Source organism: Canis lupus, chromosome 12, assembly GCF_011100685.1.
Source record: "Canis lupus familiaris isolate Mischka breed German Shepherd chromosome 12, alternate assembly UU_Cfam_GSD_1.0, whole genome shotgun sequence".
NCBI lineage: Eukaryota > Metazoa > Chordata > Mammalia > Carnivora > Canidae > Canis > Canis lupus.
In genome coordinates, this window is record NC_049233.1 from 50,155,948 (window position 1) to 50,172,773 (window position 16,826).

Here is a 16,826-nt window from a genome sequence, read left to right on the forward strand (position 1 = left end):
CTGTTAACTTGCTGGTTGTTTGAATTTGAACCATTCTTTACTCCTCTCTTCTACACATTTTAGGTATATGTTGTCATATTTTATATTCTTTTATTTTGTGAGTTCTTTGACTGATGTTTACAGAAACATTCATTTTTACTGCTTTTATGTTTCCTACCTTCATACTGTCACTTTTGATCCTACCTTTTCTCTAAAAGAATCACCTTTAGTATTTTTTACAGGGCTGGTTTAGTGGTCATGAACTCCTTTAGCTTTTGTTCGTCTGGGAAGCTGTTTATCTCTCCTTCTGCTCTGCATGACAGTCTTGCTGTATAGAGTATTCTTCGCTGCAAGTTTTTACCATTCAGCATTTTGAATATATCATGCCAATTCTTCTGGCCTGAAAAGTTTCTGCTGAAAAATCCTCTGATAGTTTTATGGGGTTTCCTTTGTATGTAACTATCTTCTTTTGTCTTGATGCTTTTAATATCTTTTTCTTTATCACTATATTTTTCCATTTTAATTACAATCTGTATTGGTAAGGATCTGTTTTTGTTGATTTTGTTGGGACTTCTGTGTGCCTCTTGGGTCTGGATATCTATTTCCTTCTCCAGATTAGGGAAGTTTTTAGCTATTATTTCTTCAAATAAATCTTTTGTCCCTTTTTCTCTTTCTTTTTCTAGGACTCATAATATGAATGTTTTTACGTTTGATGGAGTCACTGAGCTCCCTATGTTTATTCTTGTTTTGCATAATTTCTTTTTCTATTTTTTGTTCAACTTGATTACTTTCCTTTACTCTGTCTTCTATGTCATTAATTTCTTCCAGCCTGCTGTTCATACCACCAAGTATGTTTCTCATTTCATTTATTGAATGCTTTGTCTCTTCTATGTTATTCCTTTCTCTGTGTTAATGATCTCTGATATATTTCACTCTTAAGTGTGAGTATCCTTTTTTTTTTTTTTTTTTTTTAAGAGAGTGGGAGAATGGGGGAGGAGCAGAGAGAGAGAGGGAGAGAGAATCTTGAGTAGCCTCCATGACCAGTGTGGAACCTGACACAGGGTTCAATCGCATGATCCTGAGATTATGATCATAGCTGAAATCAAGAGTTGGATGCTTCACCAGCTGAGACACCCAGGTGCCCCAAGTCCAGTGAGCTTATGATCATTGCTTTAAGTTCTCTATTGGGCATGTTACTTATATTTGTTTCACTTAGGACTCTGGCTATGGCTTTATTCTATTTTTTCATTTGGGACACATTTCTATGTCTTCTCATTTTATCTAGTATATATATATATATATATATAATATTTAGTTAGTAAAATTAGCTATATATTCTGTTCCTCCAGATACTGATTTTATGAAGAAGAGGCCCTGTAGTGCCATGCCATATAGTGTCCTCTGTTCCCTTGGTACTGGTGCTTCCAAAAGTATGCCCCCAATATGAGCTGTTTATGCTTTGTTGTTGTGTCCTGGATGCTCTATCCTTTAGGTCAGTTATCTGAAGGGCCTCTCTTTGCCTATTATGAGTTGTGTTTGTTCCCTGGCCTGAGTGTGGCATGTTTTAGTTGGTGTGCTCTGGTCTGTTTGTGAAATGAGAGCTGTTACATCTACTGCTGTATCTGAGGCCTTGCAAAACTCCTGGGTTTAGGGACCTGATGGAGTTACTGAGGGGTTTGAGGCAGCCTTCTTGGTGAGGGGCCTGTCTTACTGAGAATGAGGCACACATGACTGGGAAAAGCAGTTCTTTTGGAGTGTTGTGGGGAGGAGCTTGCTGTAATCAAGTTATGTAGCAAGTATGGGTGCAATGTTGGTTCCCACAAGTGGCCCTCTGCTTGTACTGAGGAGTTGGGGAAATGACACCTGGCAGTTCCTTTGTTCCCAGGAAGGTCTTTCCATGAATGTTGCTTCTCTGGGACATATTCCAATTTGAACAACTGATCTTCCCACTATGCACCTCTGGTGCTCCATAGATTGCTGTTTCCAGGCTCTATGTAGGCTGTTTGCCCTGCCTTTTCTCCAAGGTCAGCCCCAATGTCTTTTGAACTCTTCCATGGACAAGCATGCTGAATTTTAAAACTCCAAGCTTTAAATCTTCTTGGTTATAAGAACTCAGGGGATTTGGGCCCCATTGCTTTTCCAAGCCATTTACTATAGGGATTTACTTTTTCCCTGCATTAGTATGTCTCATCCCTTCTCTAAGACTTCAGCTCTGTCCTCACCACAATGCCCACAATCCATTTATCTCTCAAGCAATTCATTTCAATTTAAAAGATTATCAGATTACTAAACTTTCACTTTTCTTTTGTTTGTGCATTGTTTTTTAAAAAAACTGAAATATTGAAATTTAATTTTTTAGACTCATAAGTTAATATCTACTTCTAAAGAGTTGATGAAAATAAAAATGGCTGCAAAATATCACTTGTGCTCACCAAAATTCTAGTTGGCATGGCTATGTGCCTTATTTTGGTAATGAAATTTCCCTCTTTAGTGGAGATATAAAGGAGCTAATTTCTTATGTTTCCTTTCCCAGCTCAGTGAACCTGAAACCTCAGTTGAGATGATAGAGTTATAAAATGGTGGAATCTTTATCAGTGTGAATCCTTGTAATACAAAAATAAATGAGTCCCTTTTGTCCCCTATCCATCCTCCCATTTGACAGGGTCTGAAGTAGATATAGTTAGATAGACAACATAAGGCAGAAATAATGTTGTTGTTTTTTTTTAAGTCACTGGTTCTTTTTTTTGTTATCACAGCATAACATTAGCCCATTTTGACTTTTTTTGTTATCACAGCATAGCATTAGCCCATTCGGACTAAGATATACACTGAATGAAAATAATTTTATACTTATACTTGTAAGAAAAATACTTAATAAATTGAAATGTTTCATATTCTATTATGAACCTCCAATATGCTTTGTGAAAGCTTTCACTCAAGTGAAACACTTGAGTAAAATTTAGCTCAACTTTCACATACTGTTTTCATAGAGTGAAAAGTAATGCTGCTTTTGATACAGCTGCAAAGTAAATTATTAAAGAAACATTTTTAGAACTGTGTTACAATAGAGATAATGGAAAATCTCTGGTGGTGTGAATACTTGTTGGATACATTTTTATTTAAACTCATTTTTTGCAGGTAAGAACCAGGCTCAACCACTTCCTAAATTCATTACCATATTTATTTACCACTAGTGATTTTCAAGTCGGATATTAATTTTTTTATAGAAAATAGGTGTATAGCCTGTGTAAACAGACTGCATTTAAACTTTCTTTAGGTTTAATTATTTCAGATTTTGCAAAGTTTTCTCCCCAAAGGAAAATATATTATAGAGACTAAAAAATTTAAGAAAACTGTGTAAAAGCCTTTTGCATACCAACTACTGCTTTTGTAAGACATAGAAGTAACCACACAGACCTTAGGGGTGGAAGCCTATATTCAAATCTCAGCCCTACCAATTATAAGCCTTAATGATCTTGGGCAAGTTGCTTATTCTCCTTGTGACTGTTTTCTCATCTGATAAATGGAGATAGTAATCATAAATCATAGAGCTTAGGTATACTATATGTAAAATGCTTAAAGCTGTATCTGCCATGTAGTGAACACTCTGTAATTATTGCCCAATCCTGGTAAACATTCAAAGAAATTTCCTCTTATATGTAAAAATGTGCCTATTATTAGAAGAATTCTTTTATTATTGGAGAAGTTCATCAACCAATTTTCACTTATTTTACTGTATGCTATTTAGCTTTTTTCTTTTTTGTATACAGTTGCTTTTTCTACCCCTTATTCCTTTGTCACATTTTGTTATAATGCTGGTACTCAATCATGCATGTATATTTGTAAACTATATTTTCAATTTAATTTTGTTGATATCCAGTCCCCTATAAGATTAGTTACCTCTAAATTATTATTAGTATGGCCAATTCCCTTAATAATACTAAGCATCTATAAGACTAAAACATGTTTCTAGAATCATAAAACTTATTTCTGACCCATAGGTGAAGTATTAGTCAAGATAAAAAGCTAGGTCAACAAACATTTATTAATGTACTCAGCGCTGGTTGATTCTGTGGAAAGTAAAATTGATATAAAGACAGGACTCCTGCTCACCAGGGTTTTATAACATAGTTGAAGAATTATGAATAATAAACATGAAGCAGGGGCAGCCCGGGTGGCTCAGCGGTTTAGTGCCGCCTTCAGTCCAGGGCGTGATCCTGGAGACCCGGGATTGAGTCCCACGTCAGGCTCCCTGCATGGAGCCTGCTTCTCCCTCTGCCTGTGTCTCTGCCTTTCTCTCTCTCTCTTTGTGTTTCTCATGAGTAAATAAATAATTTTTTAAAAAAAAATCATGAAGCAGAGACCTCTACACGTTGGAAACAAATCATTGTTTTTATATAGGTGACACAGAAATTTTGAGAAGGGAAGCATCACTTTAGGCTGAAGAATTCAGAGAAACTTCAAGAAAGGGCTGCAATGGAGATATTCCAGATAGTCTGGAATATCACAGTTACCGAAATGCATACACTGTTTCTGTAGCACGAGAAAGCAATGTAGCTTAAGATACATCTGCATTGCAAAGCACAGACTGATAAATCTGTAGGGGTCTTCAGTGTTGTCATAATATAGAGCTGATAGAAATAGATGGAGCAAAATGGGAACAGTGGATATGGAAATATCCCAGGAGAATGGATTACATGAGAAAGGATTGTATGTTGGAGCTAGGTCTGAAAGGGGTTAGACGATGTTAGGATGCATGTAGGGTTTGAATAGTTGCTATGAGGCTGGGGTGGAAGAGTCTGACATTCATACCCAAGCCATTAGATAAGCCGTATTATGGGATAGCTGATCTTTAAGTCTTAGGACTCTGTGTAGCTTTTCAGAATATTATCTATGGCTCCTAAATTCTATATAGAGAGAAGATTCCATTTTGATCACATTGATAATGTGATTTAGAATATAGTGATTGCGACTTTAAGTCCTGAAATGGCATTATAATGTAGAAAGGCGGGGGTCTTTTACATATTTTTATAAATATGTATTAATATTTGAGAAATAAATTACAGTAGCCTTCAGCTAGTAACTATGAAATCTGGCTCACACTTGATTGAGTGTCTACTATGGTTCAATAGTGAAGCATAAAGATTTGTGTTCTGGAAATATTGATCTGACATCATTTTCAGAAAGGATTACATGGGAGAGAGAGAAGAATGTCGAGAAGAGGGGTCTAGGCAGGTGGTGATAAAAGAGAGTGGGGGTATGGCTGTGTGCATAGAGAGGGGTGTAACAAATCAAAGATACTTGAAATGGTGAATCAGCAAAGCTATTTTGTCAAAAATCTCAAAAATATTTTCCTGAAAATAAGATTTGAAAAGAAGACTGGTATTTGCATTAGGCATTTAATAGGCTTACCTGGGGAAAGAGGGTGACAGAAGACAAAGGGAGAATAAGAAAAGTAAAGAAAAGGAACTTAAACTTTCCCTGTTCTTCAGGTGGGAGATCTCCCAGAAGTCAGCCTGAGCTGTGTTAGAATCACCTCTGCATCTCCCACATCCTAAATGTGCAAAACTCATTGGACTTTTGAAAAGAGGATCCCAGTAGAGTTATTCAGCAACGAATTATGAAAGCAAATGTGAAATTTCATGGGGAAGGATTGTCATAGAAAAGAGGATTTTGAAAATATTTCTCAATCAATAATGCTTGAACAAAACCTAAATGTCTTTGTAGGTTAGTAGGGCATTTATAGCACAGTTTATTTTTTAAATTTCTTCTTGCTATATAAAAAAAATAAGTCATATGTTGCTCAGGATGATATTTATGTATTTATTTATCTGTCCAGATATATCAAAGTGACCAGATAATAGTTTTTCTTGATCTTTACTTCCCACTAACCCTATAGTAGTAGTTGTAGATATAATAAATAAGAAAAAACTTTTATCTGCTAGTTTGGTATAAACCTTGACCCTTGGCATGTAGGGAAATGGCAAATTTCAAGACTGAATTACCTCATTTGCATGGATTCTGATTTTTGTCACACTCTACATGAGAAAGTGATAAGTGGAGGTTGATAGGAAGCTGGGTGATTTCTAACTTTTAAAATAGGCTCATTAAGCACAACATCAACTCAAATCTGCACACTTTGTTCCTGTGTGGCATGGCTGCTAATTATTCCCCGCTGACTGAATCAGTTCTAAGTGTGCAACACAGCAAGTCAAAAGTTGGGAAGTTCCTAGAAAAAGCTGTTGATGAATAACAATTTATACCTTTTCGCAGTTTACTTTCTTGTTAGCCAATTCTAAACTTGCAACATGATATCCCTTGATCAAAGGAATGTGAGTGGACAAGTGTCCTCTGCTGATAGGACATTGCACTCTAGTGAATGAGATGGAAGCTACCCAGCCGCTCAGATACAATTTGATGGAAATGAAAGTGGATCCCAAGATAACTACTTGTATTTCTCAGCTCACCCAGCCTAATTTACATTCATCTTTCAGCCACTGTATACTCAGAAATTACCCCACTTTCTTTTCTAAGTTCCTGGCCCATCATGGCTTAAGCTTGAACTACAAGAAACATCATCTTCTCTGAAGAAGGGGAGGAAATCTTTATGGTGAAGTCATTTATACAGTACTCCTTGATACTTCCCTGATCAGGTGATCAGAATCAATGAATGAGAAAATTTCCATTTCAGTTGGTTGACTTACAGCTAACAATAATAAGGTTGCCATTTATTGATCATTTACCCAATACCAGTCACTGTGTAAGATTTATCATGAATTCTCTTTTAATATCCATGATAAACCTTTGCAATAGGTGTTATTCTTTTCTTTTTTTTTATTCTTTTCAATTTATAGATAAAGCTACTGAAGATTGTAGAATGTAGGTATTGGGATACTACACAGGTACTAACTGGTAGTGCTAGGATTAGAACCTTTATCTCTCTAAAGCTAAGCATGTGCTCTTTATGTAGAGTGGTGATAGTCTGAAACAAGAATTTTTTTCAACCAGCGTGCTGGGAAAGGGGTTTCTTCATGGTTTAAAACTGTCCCTTTTGATCAGCTCTAGCCTAACCTCTGATAAATCTAGACTTTAGACATAACAGGATAAAGTAACTGAGAAATAAACTGGCTTGTAAATTTACCTAACAGGATTCAGACGTATCATGAGCCTTCTACCTCCAGAGGACAGTCATGTGTGACCTGGATTTGCCTTGAGTCAGGGTTTGAAATTAAAAGGATTTTGTTCTTGGGGCTCTCAGCACTCTCAAAGGAGTACCTGCCTTTGGCTCAGGTCCTGATTCTAGGAGTCCTGTGATCAAGTCCCTCATATGCTCTCTGAAGGGAGCCTGCTTCTCCCTCTGCCTGTCTCTGCCTCCTCTCACTCTGTGTCTCTCATGAATAAAGAAATAAATTTTTTTTTTTTTTTAAAAAGGCTTTTGTTTTTTTAAAGTGTAAGTTTCAGTGAAGGAGGAGCCAGGTTAATAGTGAGGTGACTTCTAGGATTGAGAGAGCAGAAAAGTAGCTCAACTCAATAGAAATAGTTGGAATGTGAGTGCTTTGTGTTTGCATGTTTGACAGGTTGAAAGAAGGAAGAGACACCTTTGCTCTGGGCCCTTGAAGTTCCTTGGAGAGGGCAGGACCAAGAGCATCTCAGTGACAAACATAATGGACTGAAATCCAGGGTCCCCCTGCAATTTTCCAGCACTGTATTGGTTCTAATGTGAGTGTGCCCCCAAAGGACTAAGACTTGATTATTTTGATTTTTAAATTTTTTTCGATTTTGAAAAATAGGTATAACATCTTTTACCTCTAATGTATCAGAAAAAAAATTATACTTATAAACCATAAAGGGTGTGTTCTCAACAAGGGTAATATTACCCCCAAGGTGATGTAAATTAGTTCTTGGGAGGGGTGAAAAAAAGTACTACTCCCTCTATATATAAACCACAGACATACATGGAATCCCTGGGTGGCTCAACGGTTTAGTGCCTGCCTTCGGCCCAGGGCATGATCCTGGAGACCCGGGATCGAGTCCCACATCAGGCTCCCTGCATGGAGCCTGCTTCTCCCTTTGCCTGTGTCTCTGCCTTTCTCTCTCTCTGTCTCTCATGAATAAATAAATAAATCTTTACAAAAAACCCCCCACAGATATACAGCTATACAGTATAACTGTGGTATATCATGGGGAGACTAGGGAAAATTATTTAAAGATGTCTGTTTAAAAAGAGGTGTGAAAATGAAAATTTATTGAGAAACACTGCTCTAGAGTTTCAGATTCTTAGGGAAATATTGAAAGTTACAAGGGTCAAAGAGGAAGATATGAAGTAGTATTTAAGAAGGAAGATAGATATACAATACTTGCAGGAACGGAAGGAAGTGGAGAGAAGGACAAATACACAAGCATCATAAAAAAGAATTTTGTTTTTGCTGTTTAAATGGGCAAAACTTACATAAATAAAATAATAAGTCAGTTAAGTTCATTTCTTTAACCCAGGAGATATTGTTATAAGCTCTTTAAAATGTCTCTGCAAATGTCAGGAAACAGAAGTTCTCCAATTAGTCATGTTTGATATATTCTCTGTTTCATGCAGAATTTGCTTATTTTGGGACATGAAATCTAAGCATGGGCAACGTGGCTTTAGGTGTCCTTTGTTTCCCACAGTCATATTTAGTACTGGTCTACACTCTGCTCCCTCCAAAAATGATTGTGATCAGAATCCTTAGAAAGTTAAATAAGTTGCTTTTAGGTTTTAAGGACCACTTAAGGATGAAATCCTTTGTGTTTTGTTTTGTTTTGTTTTTAGAGAAAGAGAATTGTGCTTGTGTGCACTTGATCGGGGGGTGTGGGGGTTGGGGGGGGGCAGGGGAGGCTAAGGGAGAGGGGGAAAGAGGATTTAAAGTAGGCTCCAGGGATCCCTGGGTGGCGCAGCGGTTTGGCGCCTGCCTTTGGCCCAGGGCGCGATCCTGGAGACCCGGGATCGAATCCCACGTCGGGCTCCCGGTGCATGGAGCCTGCTTCTCCCTCTGCCTATGTCTCTGCCTCTCTCTCTCTCTCTCTGTGACTATCATAAATAAATAAAAATTAAAAAAAAAAAAAAAGCAGGCTCCATGCCCAGTGAGGAGCCCCATGTAGGGCTAGAACTCATGGCCCAGAGATCATGACCTGAGCCGAAATCAAGAGTGGGATGTTTAACTAACTGAGCCACCCAAATGCCCCAATCCTTTGGGTTTTTGTTTGTTTGTTTTTGTTTTTGTTGTTGTTGTTGCTGTTGTTTTCTGAAACTTAATTTAAATTCTCTATGTCAATGGTTCTTAAACTTTAGCTGCATCCTCATCACCTGGAGGCCTTACTAAAGCTCAGGTGGCTTGCTGGGCTCTAGTCCCAGTGTTTTGGTTCAGAAGGCCTAGGATGGGGCCCAGTGATTTGCAATTCCAATGTTGATGCTGCTCTTTGGGGACCACACTTTGAGAACCATTGTCCTGGATCAATGGGTTCCCTAACTTGTGGGTCATCAGAATCACTGAGCAGCTATTATAAAATATGTATTCCTAGGCTAACCTTTTGAGAATCTGAGTCAGTGAGTCTAGAGGCACTTGGATTTTATATATTTTTATTGTCCCTCAGATAATTCTGCTAACCATTTGGGCTGGGAATTTCTCTTCCATGTGGCTCTCATCAGAACCATCCTCTGGCACTGGAGACTGACTGCCCTTTGGTTCTTCATTTGTAAAATAACTTTGCAGGGCAATATATTGCTCCCAGTGGATGATGCAGTTTTGTAGTTTCATTTATTAATACTGTCGTTCTTCTAAAGTGGATGTTGATTGCCTGCTTGAGATTTTAGGAAAAAGAGCAGATGTCTCTCTTTGGGGGTTGGTTTATGAAATTGTACTGCCCAGATACAGAATATCAATTAGGCCATTTCGGGTGGAAAATATGAAAAGCAAAATTCTGGATTCTGTGTTCTGCTGTTCAAAGAAATCAAACAAAGAGAAATGTTTACTCTTTTTATAATTTCTTTTACTCTTTTTATAATTAATAATATGTCAGAGAAATGTATAATATTTTACTTATAATTTTGGGCTGTTTTTAAAAATCGAACTTTGTCTTTGAGTTGATCAGGAGAACCCAAAGCACTGGCAAAATTTTACTAGTATTTGGGAAATCGGAGTTGTATGGGATGACAGTATTGATATTTTGCTTGAGGAAAACATAATTTTTTGAGCATAATATAATTTCCTTGAGCTTATTTTGAAAGTGATTTCTAAGACCAGATTAGATGATTAAAGCTGAAATCTCTTTACCTCGAAGAAGAGTCAAGAACCACAACAATCAATCAGTTAATCAATCAATTGATCTATTTAAGCATCATCTCTTTCCATTGGAAAATTTGTAGTAGCCCCCAGATAGAACTTTAAAAAAATCTTTCTAGAGAATTTTCTGATTTGTCTGAATTCAGGATGTTTTAGAAAACTCAGTCTGGGAGAAACAGTGATTTGTGCTGTGCAATGACTAGGGAATGCTAAGAGATTGTATTAGATCAGGATGGTGATACTGGTTCAGCTAAGCCTTTCTCCCTAGAAACTTAATGACTGGAGAATACTTATGATGCAGGGACCACACACTAATTATTCTGGAATTAGTTACAGATCCTCAAGGTACTACTAGCCCAACAGCTGGAAAGGATCTTTATCAAGAATCAAGGATGTATAATCACTTAATTATTACATTTCCGGACATGTGGAATATGTGCTATCAATTACTCGTCAAGTTTCATTTCTGAGGTCAAAGACTTCAGCAACTCCCTTCACTTCAACGAATAAGCAATTCCACGGCAAAGTTTGAGGTATGGGAGGCTCCGTGAAGAATCTTTGGCATCCTAATAAGTTTTTTATTGTTTTGTAGGCTACTGTAAATGCCAATTTTATTATATGTTATTGCTGTTAGTTATTTTTCTACATTATCCTGTCCATTCATTCTCTCCAATAATTGTGAAGTATAAATGCCTGCTTATAAATATCTATTGGCTTAACCTAGCCACTAATGTATAAACCCTTTAACCTTCACCAAAGTGACACCATGGAAGCAATGATGCATGAAACTTTACTCACATATATACAGATCTCCATTTCTTTCGTGTCATTGGGAGATATTTATTTCATGGTCAAAAGCAGTGACTCATAAAAATGTAACTGAATTTCCATTCATTCTTTAGATTCCAAGGTGTCTGGTGGTCTCACTGCTGCTGGGTTGTGACAGCTTTCTCAGTTCCCTGCTCTGGGGTTCTGAGTGGGAGTGTGGTCTCCTTCGCTTTAAATCCTGTAGGTGAAGGGGGCCAGAGAATGTAGGGGTTGAGGCTAGGGAGAATAAACAGGAATGCATTGGCAGTGAAGAAAACTGACTTGCATGAGGGAAAGTGAGGACAGATACAATTGAGGGAGGAGTAGGTATCAACCAAAGCCTGTTTCCCCCAAAGAATAATGGTAAAAGCTTTCTCTCTGCTTCAGAATGAGTGTCACCCTTTGTAGATCTGGGGGCGGGGAGAGGGGGGAGAGATTCTGGTCTTGCACAGCTTCATTGGTGAAACATCAACTCTGAAAACTTTGTCAATTAGATTTTACCCAATCTGATCATGCTAAATGAATGCATTTTCTTTCTAGGATATGAAACTAGATAATCATTGCCTAGGAGTGCAGAGCTCAGAGTGGAATTTAACATAAGCTTAGCCATATCTTTTCATGTCTGTCAGTATTAATGCTGTCTGTCCCTCTTAAAGCAAAGAATGTCAGAAACCGACAAGTATCAGTTGATCATACACTTATCCTGGTGCATTGTCACCAGTGAATGTTCTGTAAATGCTCCTTGGGTGGCGTTTTCATCACAAATGTTTTTTTCAAAAAATATGTGATAGGAACGGTCACTGGTTTCAAGCAGGGGACCATTTGCAGTAATTATATCTTCTTATTAAATATGTGATAAGCATCAGAAACACAAATTTCTTGTGCTTAATAACTACAAAGGATCTTTGATAATAAGCCCTAGCCTTCACTTTCAAAAGTTTCTACTTTAGTGGGAAAAAAGGAACACAGGCAAATCAGTATCCTGAGAGACTTGAAAAATGGCTGAGTTGATTCATTGTTTAAATGGGACAGAATCTTAGATCCCTTATCTTTTGATGGCAGACAGAGGATGGAGGATTGGAGAAAAGCATGGAAAATTAAACTTTAATTTTCTTGATGAGGTTATACAAATAACAACAGTAGACTTTTTAATGAAAGTCAGAAATGTTAACCCAAGCGGACACTTAGAAGGCCAGTGTTTTTTCTTAAGTACCCTTGGGTTCTTCAATGTTATTTTTTCCACACCATTGCATATTTTTACTGTTCGAATAGCTCCCTTTGGAGTTAATAAAACATTCACTTAACTGTACTATAAGTCATATATGTTTCCCAAACCTGAGAAGACATGACTGAACAGATAGCTAAATAGCTTAAGCAGAGTAAGAAGATATCTTGGAATTGAATTGCAATTGTAAATATTGTTTGTTATGATCAAAACTCCCATAAAACAGCAATTAATTTTAGATAATTACTACTTGGAAACTACATAATTGCATGTTTCCCTCCAGAGTCACCTTGCCTTTGTGCAGAGTATTTAATTGGCCATGCAGTTAACCTGAAAGGGAAGGGCACTTATAGTAGAATTAAAGACTGTAGCCATATGACATTCTAAATCGAAATATGTGAAGCCACTGAGATATTTAATCACAGTAGTTATTATATCTTTGGAATTAAATCCAGTAGGAGAAAAAAGTTTTAGTTCTAGGATTAGTTACATAGGAGCCTCCCTTCTCAAATATGAAAGAGCTTATGTGTGCAAATTGGAGGACCATTCTTGAAGGTGAAAGAGTTTTCCATCCCCTTGGAATTGTGGAGAGACCTAACTTGGGGGATTTACATAGGAAGCTTGCCCAGTAGAATGCCCACTGTTCTCAATAGTGTAGTGGTCAAGACAGAGGCCCTGGGATCTGACCCCTTCGGTTTGAAACTCTGTTCTGTCACTTATCTGCTGAACAAGCTACTTTTTGAACTTACTATCCCTTTTTGAACTTTAGTTTCATCACCTATAAAATGGGAATAGTAATACAAAAATAAAGTAGAAATAATAAAATACCTACTTGGAAGGGTTGTAGGGATTTTTATGAACTAAAATGAATAAAATGTTTAGTATAGTGCCTTATATTTGGTAAATATTTGATAAATGTTTATTTTTATTATATTTAGTTTTGTGATGGTGATTTCTTCCCTAACACATATACTATAAGATATAAACTGACTCAAATTTTGCTTCAGTTGTGCTCTCATTCTCCATTCAAAGAGTTTTAGTTTGAATTAGCCACATATGCATTATGCATTATCATGATCCTTAACTAGAATGACATATTTTAAAAGCAGTTTTATCTTTGCACTTTTTGATGATTTAAAAATGTAACCAATGCATCTATTATGTCCACCATAAAAATATGCATTGAAAGACTCTGCTTAAAAAGTACAAGGTACATTTTTTTTTTCAGTCATCAAAATTGTTCAAAGTCTTTTCAAGGACTCCATTGTCAAATTCTTTTTTTTTTTTTAATTTTTATTTATTTATGATAGTCACAGAGAGAGAGAGAGAGAGAGGCAGAGACACAGGCAGAGGGAGAAGCAGGCTCCATGCACCGGGAGCCCGATGCGGGACTCGATCCCGAGTCTCCAGGATCGCGCCCTGGGCCAAAGGCAGGCGCTAAACCACTGCGCCACCCAGGGATCCCTACCATTGTCAAATTCTATGTGCAAGATCCTGTTTGAGTGGTTCAGATTTAAATTTCTTTTGTCTTTTAAAAGGCATTATTCTACATCCCTTAAACTACATATTTTATGGGACATTTCTTTCTAAATTTAATGAGAATTTCTTAAAAACAATTTTTTTTGGTTTTTCAAGTCTATTTATAGAACAAACAGGTTGTAGGGTAATCTTCTGTCACTGACTCTTTAGTCTGGACAAAGTTAAATGTCACGATACGTATCTGTAGTTGAACTTGAGATGCACCTACAGTTACCAATGCTTGTATAAACCCAATGTCTTAATATTATATTAAGAATCTGTGTAGATGTGAATGATCTTCTATACATTAGAGAATAATTCACAGGGGCATAAAGCAAGGCTATAGTCTACCTCCCTTTTATTATTTTTTGAAGTTACTTATAAATTATTAAAATTTTGGATGATATGGAAGCATGACTATATATCATAAAGAAGTTTCTTTTTTATGCAGATGGTATGATTTAATTGTCATGCACCAGGATAGGCTTCAATACATGAATGGTCCTATTAACTCACTGTTTCTAAAGGAATAATATAAATTCCACTATCATATTTCCTGAGATGCCTTTAATAGTAAATTTCAATGAAGATTTAATAAGAAGTTTTTGTTTTTTTTTAATAAGAAGTTTTAAAAATAAATATTGTATTTGATGTTCCAGCAAATAAAAGACCTTCCCATTTAAGGAACATTAACATGAGAAATCATGCAAGTGTATTTTACAACTGAGCATTGAGCAGATGGAGCATGAGGAGTTCTTAAAGGCTCTGGAATGCTACTTGACAGGTCCATGCCAAGATGCCCATCTCTGCCCTGGCAAGTACTTACATGGATACTTTTCTACTAAAATGATCACCAAGGATAAACTTATAAGCGTGTTATGGATACAAAAATTATAAATGTTGAAGTTCTTTATAGGGTTGGGAGGGTATTCCATGTCTCCATTCCAAGGAACCCGAGCAGGGTGTGTGTGGGGGTGTACCAATATTATACACCAGTACAAATTATTAAAATCTTATAGTCAATCTTCGATGAAAACCAAATTAACAATCATAAACTGGACTAAAATAGAATGAATTTTGAAACAAATTTATTTCTTGTAAGTCTCTAGTGGGGAGTATCAGTATAGAAGAATATGGTAAAAATACAAAAGTGAAAGATAAAATATTAAGGAGTACCCTGGTGGCTCAGTTGATTAAGTGTCTGACTTTTGATTTCAGCTCAGGTCATGATCTCAGACTTGTGAGATAGAGCCCCGTGTTGGGCTCCACACTGGACATGGACCCTGCTTAAGATTCTCTCTCTCCGGATCCCTGGGAGGCGCAGCGGTTTGGCGCCTGCCTTTGGCCCAGGGCGGGATCCTGGAGACCCGGGATCGAATCCCACATCCGGCTCCCAGTGCATGGAGCCTGCTTCTCCCTCTGCCTGTATCTCTGCCTCTCTCTCTCTCTCTCTCTCTCTCTCTGTGCCTATCATAAATAATCTCTCTTTCCACCTCTGCCTCTACCCACCTCTTTCTCTCTCTGTCTCTAAAAGAAAAAAAAAGATAAAATATCAAGAAAGATATGTAAAAGGTTGGAAAATGTTGAGTACTATTTGTGAGAAAGAAAATCTATTGTACTGGAGCAGAGAAATATATAAGGTTTAGTACATAAAAATAAAAGACAGTGATTTTAAAGAGCACAGACTATTCAGTAAGACAAGATTCCAAAGAGAAATGTTTCTATTTTGGAGATCACAAGAATAAGATAAATTGGAGTCAACCAAATAAATCAAAAGCTGCCTGACACTGTCTTGTACAACTACGAAGACGCCTGTTCCTATTAGCAATATTATAAGGAGAGAAATGACATGGAAATGAAGAAATGATCATTAGGGCTGAAACTACATATGGCCAAGTTAGCTCTGCCTTCAGGGAAGGTTTGACAATTGGTCTGGGACAGAGGATGAGATTCCCAGGTCATCATCTCCAAGTTGTGGAGACCATAGGACTTACCCTCTCAGAGGCTTCTGTGTATTGCTTGGGTTATAAGGATTTGTGTCAGGTTGCCATCTTGATGTATTTTCTTTCCATGAGTAGCCATTAAGACTTGCTGAATGCATTTAAAAAGATTAGTATAGCCATAAGAGTGAGCAGCCAGATCTATTTTAATTTCAATCCTCTGTTCCCTTCCACACCCTCATCCTCTGCAAAATAATTTTCACTAAGGGGACACCTGGGTGGCTCAGCAGTTGAGTGTCTGCCTTTAGCTCAGGGCGTGATCCCCCAAGTCTGGGGATTGAGTCCCGCATCGAGCTCCCTGTGAGAAGCCTGCATCTCCCTCTGCCTGTGTCTCTGCTCTCTCTTTCTGTGTCTTGCATGAATAAATGATAAAATAAAATATTAAAAATAATACTAAATAATAATTGTCAATAAGTTATGGTTTGACATTCTGTCCTCGTGTACACTGAGGTGTGCTATACAAAAGACATTTTTAAAAATAAAACCTATTAATGCATATATGATAAGGATGATACTAAAAATATTGCCTTTTATATCCCTGAATGTGCCTTGTTTTAAGGCCTCTGAGAAAATCTTTGAACTTCTTTGATTTCTCCTTTTTCATGACTAAAAAAGGTCATGTATCTGATTTTGTTTCCCCATTCATTAGAAGTTACCCAGATGCTTGGAGACAAAATTTTATCTCAATTTTAGTAACAGCATAGAACATACATGCAAGTCTAACCTATCTTTTGTTCTTAATATTCTATCTTAATTTATAATTTCCCAGACCCTGATTTTTTACTTGTTTATTTTTAAGTGAAAGTAATCTTGAGAGCTATTCCAAATAATCTGTGGGACAAAGCTTGTTGTAAATAAAATAGATAACACAGTATTTATAAGAAATTAAATACATTTTATTCTTGCCTTTTTATCTCATTTTTGTTTGGTTTAATGTGATTTGATATGATGAATTATTAATGTGTTAGTTACAAAAAAGATTTG

General features: G+C 36.9%; 1 long non-coding RNA gene across 1 annotated transcript in view; it reads left to right on the forward strand.

Moving 5' to 3' along the window:
- Positions 1-14,651, forward strand: part of LOC111098357 — a 64,937-nt gene extending 50,286 nt beyond the window's left edge. The window contains exons 4-6 of the long non-coding RNA XR_005368023.1: positions 7,557-7,698; positions 10,623-10,825; positions 14,502-14,651. This is a non-coding gene — a long non-coding RNA (uncharacterized LOC111098357). The remainder of the gene's footprint in view (positions 1-7,556; positions 7,699-10,622; positions 10,826-14,501) is intronic.
- Positions 14,652-16,826: the final 2,175 nt, after the last annotated feature.